Source organism: Neopelma chrysocephalum, unplaced genomic scaffold, assembly GCF_003984885.1.
Source record: "Neopelma chrysocephalum unplaced genomic scaffold, ASM398488v2 Primary Assembly neopelma1_23b, whole genome shotgun sequence".
NCBI classification, from domain to species: domain Eukaryota; kingdom Metazoa; phylum Chordata; class Aves; order Passeriformes; family Pipridae; genus Neopelma; species Neopelma chrysocephalum.
Window position 1 is genome coordinate 7969536 of NW_020897692.1, and position 20604 is coordinate 7990139.

General features: G+C 39.6%; 1 long non-coding RNA gene across 2 annotated transcripts in view; it reads right to left on the reverse strand.

Moving 5' to 3' along the window:
* Window positions 1–20046, reverse strand: part of LOC113973806 — a 29541-nt gene extending 9495 nt beyond the window's left edge. For both annotated transcript variants that reach the window (XR_003536352.1, XR_003536350.1), the window contains exons 1-3: window positions 19332–20046; window positions 6489–6734; window positions 5909–5994 (exon numbers count right to left, since the gene is read on the reverse strand). This is a non-coding gene — a long non-coding RNA (uncharacterized LOC113973806). The remainder of the gene's footprint in view (window positions 1–5908; window positions 5995–6488; window positions 6735–19331) is intronic.
* Between the last annotated feature and the right edge of the window lie 558 nt (window positions 20047–20604).

Consider the following 20604-nt stretch of genomic DNA (forward strand, 5'->3'; position numbering starts at 1 on the left):
TCTCTTTCTTTCTCTTTCTTTCTCTCTTTCTTTCTTTCTCTTTCTTTCTCTTTCTTTCTCTCTTTCTTTCTTTCTCTTTTTCCTTCCTTCCTTTCTTTTTTCTTCCTCCCTCCCTCCCTGCCTTCCCCCTTTCCTCCTTTCTTCCCTCCCTCCCTTCTTTTCTCCTTTCTTTCCTTTCTTTTCTTTTTTTCTTTCATTCCCTCTTTTTATCCAAGATTTCTCATGATAGTTTTGTATTTCTTTTGCTTCCTTGTTTTCCACTCTTCTGGAATTCCAGTACAAGATAATCCTATGCACAGAAGGAAAACAAAAGTAAGACTGTACATGATCTTGCTTTTGCAGATGCTACACTGTGAACTGTGAAAGGTCTATGTAAACTTCAGAATTGCCACACTATCCAGCTGCTAACAGAAAGAAAATTAAGCAGCAATCTGTAGTTTATAGGCCTATCCTCTCACTTTATGATTTTGGAGAATGCAAAAAATCCACATAAATGTCATTCATGTTTGACCTCTTCTTACATAAATGAGTGGCATAATAAAGAAATCTTCAAGATATCCTACTTTAGATTGTACCCATGGGAAAGGGCTCTTCTTTTTGCCAGTTCACTAAGACTTGCCTCATAACTGTCAGATCTTTGTGCTATAACACATACATTGTAGCTGAAAACAAGACACAAAATAAATAATTCAGGGTATTTCATGAGCTGATTTAATCACATAAGTGCCTTACTCAGTAACTGTTCTTATAGCTGTCTGTGTGGGTAAGTATTTCCTGTCAAACTCAGACTTGTAATTTCACGTTTCAAGTGAAAAGAGCATGGATTTTGATCTGAATTTGGAAACCTTCATACTTGTGTCTGGCTATCAAACTCCTCCTCACGTAATAATAAATTATTTGAAAGTATATAAAATACTTTAATAATTAAGGGCAAAACAGAGTACCATAATGTATCTAAACATTTTTCATTTTAAAGAACTATTCACAATTCTGTTAATAGCTATAGCAATTCTGGCAGAGATATCAATCATATTAAAAACCCCCCAATAATTAACTAGACAAATTATATCAGCAAATTAAGACCCTTTACAGTTTTGACAAAGAAAACTGTGGCTAGTGAAATTAGATAGAGGATCAATCACTGAATGTAGTGGGCTTGGCAGAAGGGAGTCAGAGAAAACTCATGAATCTGGGAATATGTGCCTGAGAACATGGACGGGCTTAGTAAATGAGAACCCATGCCTGCTTGGGATGAAGAGGTAAGAAATTCCCCCTTGGCTCCCATTCCCAGAAGAAAGAGGATTTCTAGTACTAGAAATCTTTGTCATAGTGTTTCGGCATAGAGGCTGCAGGAGTTGATGTTAAAGGAAAGAAGATGTGTGAGAAATTAGCTTTTTTGTACAAGGTCAACATCAACTCTATGCCAGAAGGGAAAAGGGCTGAGAAGGTTGGTGCAGAGAGTAAGCAAGGAATCAGGGAACCTGCATGCTGGACAAGAAAGAGAGCACTTCAGCATCCTTGTGCCTGCTTGGGAGAGGTTGTCATTCCCAAGACTGCATTTGGTCATTCATTAAAGGAAACAGCCAAATTCCCATTTAATTTACTAAGAGCAAGTTTTAATATATTACCTTTGCCTTTAGCTTTTTGCTTATCTACTCTGACTACGGCATTCTACATTCTCAAGTCTAGGCATCTGGGAAAATGGTATGTTTTCTCGGGGAGTTTTTCAGAAGTTAGATAATAAATTTTCCTGGCAATTTAGCTCATGTAGATGATATATGAAGGCTGATGTATTAGGTCTCTCTGACTGCAGAAGACATCCAATTACCTAGGGAAGAAATGGGAAAGGTTACCACTAGTACCTAAGCATCCCCCTTTGAGCCCCATGGAGACTTCTGCTTCTAAAAGGAGCCAGAGCCCAGTGTGGAAGAGGAAGAATGGGGAACATTTTCCTCCCATGAGCATGAGTTTCTTGAAGATTTTCTCTCTCAGTGCACCCTTTTCTTTCAAACTCTTACAACATAGCTAAATCCAAGAAAGCCTTCAAGAACAAAGTAGGTACCACAGACAATGTTTGCAGGTGTATTAAGTTAGTCGCTGAGGTAAAGTAAAAATGATGGCCATTTTGAAGAGCTGCAAAAATATACAGCAAGTATGATGTGATTGATACTCACTGAGTGTCCAGGCAATAAAACGGCAGATAAAATCTGGTAGAGATTATCATAAAGTGATATATATGGGAAGAAACAATTTCACCTTAACATATACAGCAGTGTACCCAGAATAATGATTATCATTACAGTCTGAAATCATGTCATATAAATAGATAGTTCTATGAAAATACCACCTCAGTGTTGAACAGCTGTCAAAGCAGACAGAAAGTTAGGAATTATTAGGAAAGAATAGAGAAACAAAAAAAGGAAAACATTACTATGCCACCATAAAATAAATTTAAGATGTTTCCACATCTTGAATACAATGTGCAGTTCTCTTCATCCATCTCAGAAATTATATAATAAATCAAGGGAATAGAAACAACAAAAATGCAAAGTATCACACAGGTTCAATATGAGAAAATGGAAAACTCATTCTGAAAACAGCTGATCTAGATGAAAAAGATAAAGGTTTATAAAATCCTGTGTAGTATAGAGATAGGAAATAGGGAATGATTTTTCACTGTCTTTTTCAATAGAAGCAACATCAAATTAAACAAGCAAGTAACAGATTCAAAATAAACAAAAGAAGTACCTTTGCATGCATACATAATTAACCTGTGAAACTCCCTAAATGTTGTGGATAGTAAAAATTCACATAAATCAAAAATGGCTTGGACAAACTCATGGAAGCAAAATCTGTTTCAGACTTTTAATGTAAATGCACCTCCTCTAGCTTGGTTAGCTCCTGAGCCAGCATTTACCGAGGGAGTACTCCAGGAGTTGTCACTAAAATGCTTCCTAATAGTCACTGCTTTGGTTTTTAACCTGGTTTGACTTTTGTTGGCAGCAGAAGAGACAGAGAGCACAGTTTTATTTACAGTGGAAGATGCTATTGACATATTTTAGACATAAAAACACCTCCCGCAATAGAGACATGAGAACTGAGATGGATGATCTCAGCAAATTTTCTCAAAAATGGAACAAGCTGAGTAAAAAGACTAGCTCCTGATACTCCAGAAGAGGGCATATCTTTTTTCTACAGAAGACACATTTGCTGACAATATCCGAATCTTGAAGATGCAGATCCAACAGACTATTCTATTAATCATATTTTTTAAAAAATTTGATAATAAGCCTTTATTTTTTAACATCTATTATGCCATGAATTAATGAGGAATTGTCTCCAGCAGTTCTGGCTCTTTGCTGCTGGTCCTAACAAAGTACGCTTCTCTGAGGGGTGCAGGCAAGCATTTCATTTGAACACGAATGCTTATTTCTTGTGCTTCCTTTTGTTCACCTTCATGAGCTACAGGAAACTGTGAGCTCATCGAGTACTTAATGCACATTTGGCACCTGTGTTTAGAGCTAAGGGGGTTTTTGGTTTGGCCAAGTACAGTTGTTCCAACAGTCTTATTTAAGTGCTCTGCTACATGATAGGGTCCACAGTCTTGAATTAAAGGATTTGCTTCTCATGCAATTCCTCTCCAACTTAGACAAACCTAGTAAGCTCATGTAATTTTTGAAGGGAGTATAGATCAAGCCGTAGGTTTAAGAATCCTGCCTACTTGAAGTCCACTTGAGCCCTCTTCGGTGGTACCTGAACCTGAAGGAACATCAAAGTACTCCTTACCTTCTCTGTTCCTATTTGCCATGCAGTTTCAGTAATTTCAGCCCAGCTGGTCAAGCACTCTTGTGAGACATGGAAGATATGAAAGGCACCATGAAGATATCAAGCCACATCAGGCTGAGAAGGGAGGCGAGCACAAGGCTCCAAATTACTTGGTAGCTATTGTAACCCCTAGGATATTAAGTGGATGGGGAGTATTAGCCATTCAAAATAGTATCTATGACTGCATTTTAGGAGGACTGAAACCTGTAGGTTTGACTGGACTCAGAAGTCCCAAGCAGGAGAATGACTCATTGCTAAACTCTCAGACTTCCCCTGACCATTCCCAGGTACAGACAGAAGTAGTTCTGGGAGAGGCCAGAAACCATGCTGTGCCCTTTTCTGGTGCAATGGGGAGCTTTTGCAAGTTTAGGCAAAAGCTTTATGTGGGAGGGTGAAGTCAGACTGCAGGTTAAGACCTTGGCCTCCCTCAATTCATGTCTGCTTTTGACGATGAGCCTTTGATTAGATGAAGTCCTCGATCATTTTATCATTTTAATAATGAGAATTATAAAGCAAAGATTAGGGAAAAAAATAAATATACATCTCTCAGGGGAAGATATGTGGCCAGCCTCTAGACACGTTCTTAGCAGGGCACTGTTCTTTTAACAAAAGAGGTGTTTCTGCTCCTTGTGGGAAATGCAGTTCCTGGTAGAGTCAAGGACTGCAAAGTGAAGCACACCTTCTTTAGGGAGCATAAAAAATACCATCTTCAAGACCCAAGGTATGCAGAGAGAAGCAGGGATTCAGATCCTGTGTCTGCAGAGGGCCTCACTGAGTGAGACTAGCAGAAGTGAAGAGATCGCCTGTGCAGTTTCCATGGTAAAATCATGGCTTGTTTATTTGTCAGATGAGCATTGATATACTTTCCATTTGTACTGCCTTTCCTATAATCTGCCTGTCCTCACCTGCTAAGAAGATATTTGGAAAAAATCCCATCTATAGAGGCCATAGCCTCTATGCTGAAGAAGTGAACAAAAGAAAGGACGTTGTCCTTAATGGAAGTTAGAAATGATTGAATATTATCAGCTGTAAGGGTTATTACCTCTTTGTCTTCCCACTTCAGTATGGCCAGATGCCTAGCATAGCTTTTCTTCAAAGTTTAGAAGTTTAACTAAAATGCTTAGGACTGTAAAAATATGTGGAACACAATATCTATGTGAAGTCATAGGTATGGAACATATGGATGCTTTATAATACTTGAATGTGACAACCTAACCCAACAATACCCACCGAAACAAAACTGCATAGTTGGACTTTTTGGAAAAGTTTATTTCTTTACATTTGCAATGCTGCACATTATGCTCTTGGTCCTGTTGACAAAGCAATATCATGATCAAGTAAAAACAGACAGCAAGGGGCTTAAATCAGTCACCACTAGGTGTTTCCTATACTACTGTAAAATAACAAATGTCGCCAACATAAACAAATTAAAAACGGGTAGTATTTTAAAAAGATAGATATCAACATTACTGTAGTATTATTGACATTAAACTCGAAAAATACTAAAAGCTTGGCATTAGCAGATACTGTAATACAAATGAATTACAATTATCCCCTCATACAAAACCCAGGCTGGATACCAAACCATGCCCTAACTGCCAAGTATAGGTTATATCTTCCCTACCTCTGGATTCCTCAGCTTACTGATTGTCACCTGGTGGGTCAGTCACGGGAGGGACCCAGCACAACTGTGAAGTGGAAGTCAGCCCCTGCATTCCTAGTGAGCTAGATCTTAGCTATACCTTCTGGCAACGTTTTTACAATTCTCTATAATTACTTTTTTCATTGCTTCTACAAAATACATTATGAACCAGGTGCTTCTCTGTTTTGAAATGTTTGTGTAAGTAGCTTTACACTCATTTGTCAAATAAATTAACCTGGCACATTCCTTAATACCTTTATTTTTTCTAACTAATTGTAAATCATTCATGCTCAGTCAAATGTAATCCTTAATGCTCTGCTGGACTTTAATCAAATAATGAAACTAGTGATACAGAAACTACAATAGGATTTTAAATCACTACAGATTCTTTGGATAACATTACAAATGCTGTCTTGTCACATGCCCAAAGATTGCACTTACCAAATGTCTTCTTGCTGACCGAGGTGGGTTATATCTGGCTGGACACCAGATGCCCACAGAAGTCTTTCTATCACTCCCCTCCTCACCTGGGCAGGGGAGAAAAAATAAAATTAAAGGCTCCTGGGTCAAGATAAGGACAAGGGAGATCACTCAGCAATTACTGGTCATGGGAAAAACAGACTCTGCCTAGGGAAACGAATTTAATTTATTGCCAATCAAATCAGAGGAGTATAATGAGAAATAGGAACAAATCTAAAAACCACCTTCCTTCCACTTCTCCATCTTCCCTGGCTCACCTTCACTCTCAAATTCTACACCTCCTCACCTCCACCAGTGCAGGGGGATGGGCAATGGGGGTTGTGGTCAGTTCATCACATGCTTCTGCCTGTCCTTCCTCCTCAGAGGGAGGATTCCTCACACTCTTCCCCTGCCCAGTGTGAAGTCTCTCCCACAGGAGACAGTCCTTCATGAACTTCTCCAACGTGGCTTCTCCCCAGAGGCTGCAGTTCTTCACAGCTCCTGTGTGGTCCCTTCCAGGGACAGATTGCCCCAGCATGGGTCCTCTATAGGGCCAGCAAACCTGCTCCAGCATGGGTTACTCTCTCCATGAGGCCACAAGGTCCTGCTAGGAGCATGTTCCAGCATGGGCTTCCCAAAGGGTCACAGCCTCCTTCAGGCATTCCCCTGCTCTGTTTTGAGTTCTTCTGTGGGATATCTGCTCCATAGTGGGTATTTGCTCCACTGTGGACCTCTGTGGGCTGCAGGGGGACAGCCTGCCTCACTGTGGTCTTCACAATGGGCTGCAGAGGAATCACTTCTCCAGCACCTGGGAAATGTAAGAAGTCACAGGAAAGCTAAAACTCAAGAGTGAAATTAGTTAAGGGACAAGTGCCCTCACTGCAGAATAGTAAGTAAATAGTATTTGCAAATACATGCAAGTCCATTCCTAAGACACAAAACAATACACATAACATAGCATGTTATGCCTTAATAACTTCAGTCCTTTCTGAGTGTTTTTGCTTTTCATTCCAGCCCCTCTTGCCTGTCCAGCTTTTCTCGTGCAACTACTTTACAAACTTAAGAAACGTATCTTTGCAACATTCCCTACAACAATGTATTTGCAGACAAAATGGAACAGCCAGTAATTGCAAGACTGCTCATGTCCACAGGCAGGTTCTCTGGCAGAAAGTCAAGTCCATTTCAGAGTCTGAACTACAAAGTTCTTTTGTGTACCTAGAAAGGGTCTTTTTTAATTATTGTTTTCCATTTACACTTGTGCTGGTTTAAAAGTTAACCAGCAAGGGAAAATGAACTCAATTCAAAAGAGAGATTTATAAGTCAGAATAACAATTTATTAAAATAATGCAATAAGTACAATTATACAGACAGACAATTGGTTTTAACCCACAAAACCCAAATGTATAAACCAGCACCCTAGGGTATGAACAAGAGTGGTGTACCTTGGCCCACCCCCCGAGTCCAAAGCAAAGGGAGAGGGAATAAACCTGCTGGTGGGAGAGCTGCTGCAGTCTGGTCAGAAGTGGTGATTGCAGTCCAGTCGAGGGTGGTGGTCTCAGTCTAGTTGAAGGCAGTGGTCTGGAGTCTTCCTCTGGATCCCACGAGAGAGCCTCAAGGCTCTGAAACTCCCAGTTATATACTCTCCAGTTCAGGCGGGAGTGCTCAGTCCCTCCCTCAGAGTAGGGAATTCCATAAAAGGGCATGCGGATGCTCAGTCCCTCTTCCATATAAGGGTATCAGAGCGGGGAATTCCATATAAGGATATCAGAGCAGGGAATTCCATAAAAGGGTACAGGAACATCTTCCCACCTTGCAGGCCTCTACTGACAGCAGTTTTTGGGAAATGGCATGGAGGCTATAGAATACACAGTTTTGGGTTACACTCATCCAGGGATGAATTGGTCCCAGCCGTTCTAACCAGGACAACACTGAAAACAAATTCGCGAGTTTCCATTGGTACCTCAGGGACAAGTATACCATGTAGTGCCACTGCCAAGTGAAGATATTGTTGGTATTCCAACCCTCAGCCTTTTTGTATCAATTCTACATACTGGTATATAGCTCTATGTGGGTCATACAGAGTGTGGATAATTACTTGAGTTAGCAAAAATACAGTGGAAAACAGTTAAATTTAATTAAATTGAGCTGCCGATCTGCTTTACTGTGTTGCCTCCACAAGCAGCTACAGCTACAGAAGTGAGTGACTTGGAGTGGCACCACTGCACATCAAACCATGGCTTTAGGGACTACAATCAGTGGATCTACTACACACGTCTTTACGATCCTTCTTATTTAAGTATATATGTATTAAATAAGTGTGTACTTACAGAAATAGATCACTTCTATATGTTACCAACAGGATGTACAGTTCACTCCCTCTCTTGGGGCATAAGAAAGGTTTGTCTTGTCACAACAGTTTACCAGATGGTGTGGCTGTGGAGAATAAGTTTGTTCTCCTGAGAGCAACAGCAATGCAATGGTGCTGTAGTGAAAGCCACGGTTTTATGGTCATCCTTAAGAAAACTCTTTGAGATCCTGACTCCAGAGGATAACACCTCTTCCTCTTTGCAGCTTGCCTGAAATGGCTCAGGCTTTAGACCTTTACTTCAGTTGGCTGAAGTGAGGCAAGCCTATGTAAGGGGGGTCCTTATATATTAGTGTAAATAATCAAAAATTTTTCCTTTCCTGAAGAACATGCCCCAGTGTATTTGAAATAGTTCACTGTTCTTCTCTCAGTACACCCATTAAACTACTGCTTAAGTCCTAACTCAGAGTTGTACTATCTTCCAAGAAAAGGTTTTTGTTTTATTGGTACACTAGTAATTACATACATGAATCAATTATTTCACTGTTTTTCTATGCAGTCCACATACATCTATGAGCTTAATTATAAAATAATGTAGGATTTATTGGCTATGTTTTTAATATACTGGCTAAATTCCCAGTGCATTATTGCTTGATGAAATAATAGTAAAGTTAAAACATTTGATTTTTGTTATTAATTTAACACAGAAATATACATCTTATCATAATCTTAACACCATTATAGAGCAAAGCAGATGGGATACTGTAAATTGAGCTGACTTCAAGGTACTCCAGTCTAGTGTGATAATCTCTCTCCTGCCAGATAACCAAAGACTAAATTATTTCCTTTATTTAGGACCTATCCTCTGACAGGAGCAAAGAATGAATGATCCTTCTTGGAGCAAAGCTATATATCCTGAAAAGTATTAGACACTGATCTTAGTCCAGTAGCTAAGTATCTAAGGATTTCAATGAGCGAGGGCCAGAGCAATCAGCACCTTGCAGGAGGGAGTTCGTAGTGAAGCAGCCTCTGCAGGAGACGCGATCACTGCTCTTTAGAAACGAGCAGGCTGTTACAGTATGTGGTTAAGAGTGAAAAAAAATAAAAAGCTGAATATAAAAGCAGATTTAAAGTTTTCACTTCATGCAGTTTTTTAATTATATCTTGAATTAAACTTATGGTGCTCAGGAATCTGTATTGCCATTTGAGAAAAGTTATTTTGATATAGCAAACATATTTTTAGAAAATATAGGGAAATTTCATCATGCTATAAATTGGTATGAATACCATCTATAGCAAGGGAGAAGATTGAGAAGCTAAAACTATGAGACATGCTGTACCTTAACCCCAAATGAAATAACAGACCTGTTAAGGAGTCTGGGGTGATTGAAGGGCAAGGGGACTGAGAGCCACTACAAGGCTGGCAAGAGCTGTAGAGCACCCAGTCTTACTAAGACAACTGGAACAACTTTAGGACATAAATAACATATACCATGCCAAAGCTGGTATGAAGACATTAATGTCTGTACTCAGAAAAAACAAGAAAGAAGTAATGTGAAATTTAAAGTTGTAGTATGGAATTAATGAACAAGACATATATACTTCATTCATAGTGTTTTTCATTTATAAAACATGACATAGCTTCTTAAAAATACATTACAGTAGGTTCCATGAAAAAAAATTGTGGCTGGGGAAAAAAATTAGAAACTGAGGCTGTGGCTGGGATAGCACTTCCATTTCATTTCTTCTAAATTTCAATATTAAATTCTATTTTGTACTGTCTCAGGATTGCTTGATTACAAATTACTCTAGAAATCCTTGCCAGGACACAAAAAGTGCTACCCAGTTACTAAAGAAAGTGAGTCACTGGTTTCTGCATTCAGATACATTCAAACAATGTGTCCTTTTAAACTCTAAATGTCTCATTGCATACAACCTTCAGCAACGAATGTGCACTTTGGTGCATATGAAAGGCATAGCTGAGACAACAAGATGTTTGATATACTGCACATGTACATTAGTTTTCCCTGACAATTTATATGCATAGCTGTTGGGTTATCCAAATATAAACTTGCACATAGCTTCAGAGCTTGGAGAGTTCCCACCCTTTTTAAATGCAGGCAACCTTTCTTCTCCATGAATTCCCATTAGGCCTCTATAGTGCACTTGCCAGAAGGCTGAAGCTCAGCAGGTGTGGTCTTTCTGTAAATATTTCCCAGTGGAAGTTTAATGTGAACCTCTCACACATATAAAAATACAATACTTGGAGAAATGTTGCTGTATGAGGACCTCAGATTTAAAACTCAAAGGGGAAGGGGCTATGTCTTTTCGTATACACTAGCTAAGTGTATATGAAAGCTGCTAAATCATTTAAAGGCATCGTTCTAGAAAAGCCCTTGGCTTATTCTGGAAACCACAAGAAATTCAGGCTACTTAACAATCAGCATAATGCTTTACAAAATGAAAGTAAAAAAGCATAGCTACATGTTTCCAGGTAGGTGACATGAAGATTATTCACTTAGTCTTTGCAAAATATTGAAGCTTAAATCTTGTGCAAAGGCTACATGTTATTAAAACATATGCTGTCAGTGCATCTTTGCACTGTCATGCTCATTAGGACACAATAATTACAGTAGTGCTCTTCTGACAGGTAGATTATACTTCTCACACCTTCTGTTAAGGATCCAAACATAACGTGACCTTATGGCTAAAACTGAACATACCAAGATTTGACCTGAGAACCACATACCATTTAAATTGAGATATTATTTAAAGATAAATGAAAATAGACACCTTGTAATATAGGGAAGTTACCCTCCCCCTTTCAGCTGAACAATTTGTCCAAAGGCCTGAGTCTGGACTCACTGCACAGCTGATTCTAAGAACAAACAATTCCTCTGGGGTCTAGAACGCACACTGGATTCTGACTTAGTTGGAATAAATATATTTTCAGCAAGAAAGAAATCAAATTAGCTCAGTTTTGAGGCACACATGATCAGAGAAATAAAAGCAGGTATACAGTATAATTTCATTATGAAAACCTACATTTCAAGTGAAAACCTACAGTCAGTTACAAGAATTACAGAGAAAGATGCTGCCTATTCAGTTATCTATTTTATGAATGCACTATGTGGTCCATTACCTCCTGCCTTCAGCAAAACTCCTTTCCAGTCCACCTAAATTTCACTAATTACTGTTGTATCTACATCACACAGTGAAAAAAAAATAAATTAGGGGGGTCTTGCACTGGAAGCATTTAATTAATTTTTTTTTAAATTAAGGGTTAGTCTAGTAACAAAAGGAAAAAAAGCCTACCACCTTTAGGTGACTGTTTTAGGAGGCAAGATCTGTCATCTTATGATGGAAAAACACTATTTCATGTGATAAAGAATACTGACATTTCTCTCTAACATATGTTAATAGTACCACCTATATCCCTTTTTGGTTTCCTAATGTCCAAATCCACCACCTGCAGTCTGCATTACTAAAGATAAACAGATACTAAACCTTATGACAAAGGCACTTCAGCTACACTATGATTTCTGGGAACATAGCCCACATTCATTATGCCACACTAACTCGATTTGCTTTGGGACAGGTCTGCATGGCTAGAAGCCTGTTGCCTTTCTTCATCCTTCATGCAGATGTATTTGAAGGTATTTGTCAAAACACTTTATGTTCTGTTTTCTATTTGCTTCTTTCAACTTCTGCTAGGGCATCAACTAGCAAACTGTTATGATCTATTCCTGTTTATTAATTTACGTCAGAATAAGCATCTATTGGGACTGCAGCATACAGGGCTTGAATATGATAACCACTTCATGGACAGCCACAATAAATGCATAATTGCCTCTCTGTAGACCAGTGCTTCTAACACACAGAATTAGCACAGTACAGTAGGATCACTGTTATGCTTTTTAATGCCAAGTTGATTCATACAGATGAGCAGCTGAGTAGTGCAGAGGTGAATTGCCATCGTTCTCCACAGCACAGCCCATGTGCACACTATATGCACGTCCTGCAGTCCTGGTTAGTGTTGGCCAACCAACCATTAAAACAGTTGTGACAATGGAGGTTCTGTGGTTTGAACAAAGATTATGGGTATCAGAAGTAGAACAAGCACTGGTTTTCAGAGAATGGGGAGCTCACACTTTGTAGGGAACAAGGATAATACTTGTACCCTTAGTTCAGTTATCACAAATGTCACCTGTAGCGTTTGTTCACCGTCAGGGCAAGTTCATGAGAACTATTCCAAGAATTACAGAAAAGACACATGATACCAGGATTTTGAGAAAGTCTTGTCTCTTCTGACTCATGAAACTTGTTTTCTTTGCCAGACAGAGCTTGGCAAAACACAGTCTCACTGTACAGTTACAGCTGCAGGAGGGAGGCAGTTTCAAAAGTCCTTGCAATAGCAAGTGAGTGGGTAACAAAATGGCAGATTATATTTAATCCAAATATTATGCATACACAATGGATTACTCTAATTTACTTAAGGCCACTTAGGAAAGAGGCCACTGAGCCATTGTAGCTGTTCTCCTTCCCCTAGTAGTGCCTTCCTTCTGAGCCATGTTGCAGCACAGACTGCATGGGCTATAAAGATAGAGGGGGGATTTGCTGAAAATCAAGAACATTCTGTTTTTAATGAGATTTAGAGGTTTGGGGACATGTCTTATGGGAAACCCATGGTGTGAACATTCATTAAAGAGTTATGAGGACTCTACAAGCAGTAGTGGTAGGATAAAATAACAAGTAGTGGTATGTAGCTCTATTTATTTATTTATTTATTTATTTATTTTATATAAACACTCAAAGATATTTTGAGTAATGTTTTTCTTCAGAATATCTCTTCTTGTTAGTATGAATCAATAAAACAGCTCACAACCTTAAGCAAGAATCTGATTATTTGCCAGCTAAGATATCTAGTGCTGTGGAGTAACGTTTTTATCAGTCCACCTCATATACTCTACCTAGAATTTCCCATTTACTCATATTTCAACCTAGAGCTTGTTTATAGCCCAAATTTATTTAATTTTTGGTTAATGTTTTCTGAAATAAATAAACTGTGCCCTTCAACTGTCCCTTGCAGTCAATTATGTTAACTAGGACAGCTATTCTTTGGACATTTTATAAGACACTGAAACTCTCAGCTGAACTAGGCCACTAACTAATTGCTATGCACAGGCAACAACGCCACATTATTTCTGAAACCCTGTCATAGTTTTCCTGTAACTGCACAGTAATGGTGAATTATCTTGTGCATGACCACTTTCAATGAGAAAATTTGCTGTTTAAACAAAGTCTCTGTTATTTCCTTTCTTTGGCACAACTGAAAATAACATTAGACATTTTTATAAATTAAGCTCAGAAGAAATAATCTTAACTTTGTAAAAGGACACAATGCTGTTTGGAAAATATTGTCAAAACTCAAAATGACCAGGTTCATCTTCAAAATATTGTCCTAGAAATACCGCATCCTTTTGGGTTTTTGGTATGGGAAGATATTTTTACCTGTGTAGGAGTTGTTGTTAGATGCTTGTTAGCTTCATATTAAGAATTTATGGCATGTGGAAACACTGCATTAAAGCTGTAGTATTCAGACCTTTGAGGGCCTCTATAGAGCTGTATAGAAGGATCCTTTGGATGACAAGGTGAACAGATCTGTCAGTAAATTAATTCATGGGACATTGACCGTTACTACTTGATTAACCCGAGGTGAGAATCACCTTAACAGTGGTTGGAGAGAAACGCTCTTCTTTATGCTCTAGTGAAGTGTGAACTCATGAGCCCTTACTCAAGTGTTCTCTTTAGTTGCTAAGCTTGGTAAAATGATAAACAGTGGAATCGAGTGCGCCCTCAGCAAGTTTGCCGGTGACACCAACCTGTGTGGTGCAGTCCACATGCTGGAGGGAAGGCATGCCACCTGGAGGGGCCTGGACAGGCTTGAGAGATGACTCTGTGAGCCTCATGAAATTCAACAAGGTCAAGTCTAAGGTCCTGCACCTAGTTCGGGGCAATCCCAAGCACAAGTACAGGCTGGGTAGAGAATGGATTTGGGTGTGTTGGTTGACAAGAAGTTCAACATGACCTGGCTATGTGCACTTGCAGCCCTGACAGCCAATCACATCCTAGGCTAAATCACAAGAAGCGTGGCGAGCAGGTCAAGGCCAGTGATTCTCTCCATTGACTCTGTTCTCATGATTCCCCCCCTGGAGTACTGTGCCCAGCTCTGGGGCCCCAACATAAGCAGGGCATGGACCTGTTGGAGCGAGTCCAGAGGAGGGCCATGAAGATAACCAGAGGGCTGGAGGACCTTCGCTATGAAGACAGGCTGAGAGAGTTGGGGTTGTTCAGCCTGGAGAAGAGAAGGCTCCGGGGAAACCTTATAGCAGCCTTCCAGTACCTAAAGGGGAGCCTACAAGGAAGATGGAGAGGGACTTTTTACAAGGGCATGTAGTAATAGGAAAAGGAGGATTGGCTTTAGATTTTACTTTTTCAGGTTTAGATTAGATGTTAGGAAGAAGTTTTTCATTATAAGTGTGGTCAGACCCAGGAATAGGTTGCCCAGAGAAGTCACAGATGCCCTATCCCTGGAAGTGTTCAAGGCCAGGTTGGATGGGACTTTGAGCAGCCTGGTCTAGTGGAAGCTGTCCCTGCCCATGGCAGGGGGTTGAAACTAGATGATCTTTAAGGTCCCTTCCAACCCAAACCACTCTATGATTCTATTATTATTTTTTCCCTTGCATTTTGTACTCATGCGGAAGCTGTCTAGGCCTTTTACAGATGTTTACAAACCAAGCATCATAGCCATTGATGCCCATGATTCCTTGTACGTGGTCTGTACAGAATCCTATTAAAGCAGACTGTTAGCAGTTCTTTACCTCAAAAAGTACTGTCTCATCCTTCTTCCCTGCTGATTCAGCTGATTTTAACTTTTAATTGGTCTTGTCTAAATGATTTGCACATAAAAAACCTAAACACGGCTGGAATGTCATGCACTAAGCCTCACGTGCTTTGGCAAGTGCACGGGATGTAAAGGACCCCATACAGCTTCCTTTGCATAAGCAAGGGCTTCTGATGAACTAGGAATTGTCTTTGAGCTTCTGCCAACATTTTTGTCAGAAGGTTTGTTTTTAACATTGCTAATGATTTGGAAAACAAAACAGAGTTTGTAGAACAATCTTCAAAATATTTATGGTAATTAGGACATGGAAAAGAAAATGCCCTTCACAGGCTCCAGTGTATAGGAAAGGAAGCATTTAAAAGAGGAAAATTTCTGAGCATGCTTTGTCTGTTGCTAAACTGTTAAAATTACTGTGCCAGACGTAACCATGGAAGCAAACAATGGAAGTGCACTCACTAATACTATTCCAAAATTATCCTAAAGGTGCTGAAGTTGTTTGAAATTGTCTTTAATTGGCAGAGCTGAAAGAATTCATCCTCTTTGTATAAACAATGGAAGGAGTCTTGCAGATTTTCCACTCTTATTGCTGGATCATAGATCTGATAGAGTAATTCAAGTAAAAATGCTGTTTTGGGGCCTTTTTCTAAATCCTATTATTCCTAGCAAGACAGTGAACTCCCAGTATTAAGATATAAATCATACCTCATAGTAATTCAATTTTGGCATTGAATAATCTTCAGCTCTGAATTCATTGTTAGTGCAACTAAAAGAAAATTTGAAAAATTTGTTCTGTGAGAGTTAACCAAACAGTCTAAAAATTTTCAATTCTAATAATCTGAAACAGTCTTCCACACAATATCTCTAAAATATTTGAGATTGAAATAAATGTGCACATCTAAATTTCTAAAACTATGTGCAGTGTTAAATATAGGCATTTGCATTAGTGAAGAAAAGATAGCACTATCAAGATTTCCTATCTTTCAGATAAGCAAGCTTGGGAATCTAGAAATATTTTACATTCCTCATCACCAGCCAATTCAGGAAATTAATTTTAAAAGGATATTTCAAGGAAGATTTGCTTGAAACATTTTGTATAGTTTGAAGAGAAAGAATGTGATTTTTCATGCCTTTATGTAGGTCATTTAAGTCACTCCAGAATGTCTGTGTATTCAAAATAGAGGCATTTTAGATCACCTTTGAAATCTATTACTGCTCACATTGGCTCTGTTCTTGTGGGATTAAGAGACAAAAAGTGAATAGTTAGGCCTCTACAGTTCAATTTTTGGGGTTTTTTTTGTAGAAATGGAAAAATTCTTAGGAAACTGCACTATTTGGACAAACACTGAAAAAAAGGTAGGATGCTTATTTTGAGCATTATTTAATCTCCTTGAATCATAAATGCAGCCAGAATATCTTCTGAGAGCATGATGCACTGTGGCATACATATTTTATTTGCCTTGTGCTAGATTTACTGTATTAACAAATACATGGTCTTCAAGTCAAAATGTTAACACTGGGATGTGGGAGAAATAAATTCTCATTTTACCCCAGGCATACTGCAAAGCACAAATGACTGGCTATGTAGGCATGCAACTACTTCCATGTGTCTCTCCCTAATTTACATCTGGCTTGAGAACTGATGGAAGTTCCTAACGGTACCCTATATGTACGGACATTCTCCCACAGTGCTCCAACACATCCAACCACATGTATAGGCCAGGTATGGTTTTTTTCCTGTGACACCTGGACAATGTAATGTCAACTAACAGAAATTGTAACAAGCATTCTTACTATTTTATTGATTTATATATATGTTATGTATGTATTGTACTGAAATAATTTTAGTATCTCTATGAATCTGGCACTGGATTCCAAAATTGTGGAGTCTTCAGATATTTATCACTAGTTGTTGACACTCAAGAGTTTAATTTAAGGCATGTAGGATAAAATCCTTAGCAGAAAGGGACAAAGTATGAGGGGTATGACAGCAGTTGAGTAAAAAATCCACTGGCCAAACAAATATATGCCTAAGTAGAAAGAGAGACAGAAACTGAGGAGCAAGCTAAAAGAAAGTTGGTGAATTCACGAGGAGGAACAGACTTTTGGGGCTGTAATGAAATTCCTGTAGAAATGCCTGCATGTTCAGAGAATTTGCCATTCTCAGCAGTGTACAGATTCACGTAACAGTCCCGGTTGGAAAGGGTGTCTGACGTTCATCTGGCCTAACCTGCTATTCATAACAAGCTGAACTTCAAAGCTTGATTGCTCAGGGCCTTGTCAAATTTTGAAAAGCTCCAGGAACGAAACTCCTTGACCTCTCTTGGCAGTCTGCTCTGGTGCTCACCACCCTGATGCTGGAAAATGCCGTGCTTAAGCCCAACTGGACATTCTCTGGGTGCACCTTGCTACTGCTGCCTCTTGGCACTGCAGTCCTCATCTGTGACAAGAGTCTGGCTCTGCCTTCTCCATACCTGTCTGCCATGCCAGGGTTTGGTGGGAGCTGGGGGTTCCCTGTGTGGGTCAGCATGGCAGGCAAGGTCTCACCAGCCAGGGCTCTTCTCACCACCCACAAAGGAGGAGGGCAGGCTGGGAGCAACTGAGGGCAGCCCCCTGGCCTTGTCTGTGGCACTGCTGAGGCTTCTCTGAGGTTGAGCTGAGGAAGTGAAACAGGGCCAGGCCTGGTGAGGGGGGCCAGGCCTGGTGAGGGTAACCAGGGTCAGATACAGCCTTGTGATCACTGAGTGACTCCATAGTGACAAGGTCACTGAAGCCAGACTGGGAAGTCAGCCCACAGGTGGTCAGGGTTCAGGACAGTGGGGCCCATGGCCAGACAAAAGCAGGGCTGTGGTGTTGCTGGGGCAGTGATAGATGGCCTTGAGAGTTGATATGGAGTGTTGAACCATGGCCAGGGTGGGTGGGAGTCCTGGGAGTGTGGGCAGGGACAGGCAGACCAGGCATTGACCTCAGAATAGGTCACTTTGGACATTTTAAAGCTATCACTAGATTCTTCTCTTAACTTCAGGAGTGCATTGTCTAGCTTAAAGTAATTCTTTTTTAAATCCACCTTGTTACAAACAACACTTCTAGATAATAAAAGGAGTCAGACTTAAACCATAACCTCATACTGCTTATACTGTTTACTTTTTGCCTCTCCTTCAGCCTAACTACAAACATATGTTCCAATGATCAAAAAATGAATTTCATTTTCATATACCAAGCACAAGTCATAACTGCTAACACTGTAAAATGTTTATGTTATAGGCTTTAAAAATGCTTCAATTCTGTTTTTAAATCATTAAACAATTCACCTTTTTTAAAGGTAACCTTGTGTCCCTGTGAAATTTGACTTGATATTGCCAACGTAATAAACAAATTTATAACTCAATAAAAATTTATAACTCAATAAACAAATGTACAGAAACAAATGTTTCTATAAATACATTAGCAACAAAAGGAGGGCTAAGGAGCATGTCCATCCTTTATCCAGTCACTGTCCTTGGAGGTATTTAGAAGTCGTGTAGATGTGTCACGTAGGGACATGGTTCAGTGTTGGGCTTGGCAGTCCTGGGTTAACAGTTGGACTCAATGATCCTAAAGGTCTTTTCCAACCTAAATGATTCTATGAACTCATTTGGCGTCCATCCCTGCAGAAAAGGACACGGTGTTATACTGGATCACAAACCCAGCAGAAGTTAACAGTGTTGCACTATTGCAAAAAAAGCAAACATTGTGCTGAGCAGTATGAAGGGAATTGCCAATGACAAAACATGTGAAGTATAGGCTTCCATTGATTTAGGGCTGATGAGGTCTTGACTGGAGTACCATGAACCACAGTGAGCGCCCAACAATTACCATCAGTTCGTAATAGATCTACTACAGTTCTTATTGGGATGAGTCAGATATGATATCCAAGTACCACCATAAAAAAAAGTAGTTAATTGGATGTTTACATCAAGACATAGGAGGTCCCTTTCTTTTCTTCCAAACTGGTAGCCCTGGAAGCTAAACCCTCCCCAGTGTCACAGCAGGATATGGAGCTCCCAAACTCAAAAGTGGTTCAACGGAGTCCAAATCCTCTGATCAGCCATAGCCTAACAGAAGGATATTTCCCAAGTTCCATTCTTAAATATTTAAACAGAATGAGTCATCTTAATTAACTACTTCAGGAATAAAGAAATATACTGTCCTGTACTTACCTCTCCCTACTATTGGCTTATCAAAGCAGGTTGTCAAGTCTCATTTGTTGAAGCTTTTTAACACTAGGTTGAGATACAAAGGTAGGCTAGATGACCAGTTGTCCTGGTTTTGGCTGAGATGGAGTTAATTTTCTTCCTAGTAGCTGGTACAGTGTTGCATTTCGGATTTAGTAGGAAAATCATACTGATTACACACTGATGTTTCAGTTGGTGCTCTGCAGTACTTGCCCTAAGTCAAAGACTTTCCTTTTTCTCATACTCTGCCAACAAGGAGACACACGAAAAGCCGTGAGGGAGTATGGTCAGGACAGCTGACCTGAACTGGCCAAAGGGATATTCCATACCATAGAATGTCATGCCTAGTATATAAACTGGGAGGAGTTGGCTGGGAGGGGCTGATTGCTCCTCAGGGACAGGCTGGGCTTTGGTCAGTAAGTGGTGAGCAGTTGTCTTGTGTATCACTTGGTTTTTCTGGGCTTTATTCCTCTCTTTTTGCTACCTCCCTTTTAATCACTATTATTATATTATATTTTACTTTACTTTGATTATCAGTCTGTTCATATCCCAGCCCCTGAGTTTTACCTTTTCCCAATTCTCCTTCCCACCCCATCAGTGCAGGTGAGGGTGGAGAGCGAGCGAGCAGCTGTATAGTATTTAGTTGCTGGCTGCGGTTAAATCACACCATAAGTGTTCCTTCTAGTCTTTTCCTAGGACTATTTCAAGTAGAGCTCTTCATATATCTTTAGTATATCTGAGGAGATTTGAGAGAGACAAGTACAGGGGTGGGACGAAACCATATGTACTTATGAAAAATCATGAGTAGGATTTTTTAAAGTGTACCATATAGAAACTGATTGAGAAAAAGAATTAGGTGCCTGCCAGAAGGGCAAAGCCACTGTATTTTCTGTCAGAAACACATTGATAATGTATGATGCTCACTAATAATGTGAACGTGGGCTAACATTTACAAAAATACCTGTATTGGGTACACAGCCATTACAAATAATTTGGCCATTTACAAAAGCTTTATTTATAGTCCTGTAATAGAGTCTTATTATGCAATGCTGTCCTCTTTTGGAATAATGACCTCTGACTGCATATGTAACTGCTGAACATTACCCCTTTGGACTATTCTGAACTATTTTTGCAGTTCAAATATTGTGAGGTCCCACAAGAGCCATTCTAAAATTTCTCTTGCTCACAGATTCTCTGCTAATGCAATACAAACGCACAACAAAATTTGCAGGAGAGTATAAAGACTAGGAAGAAAAGC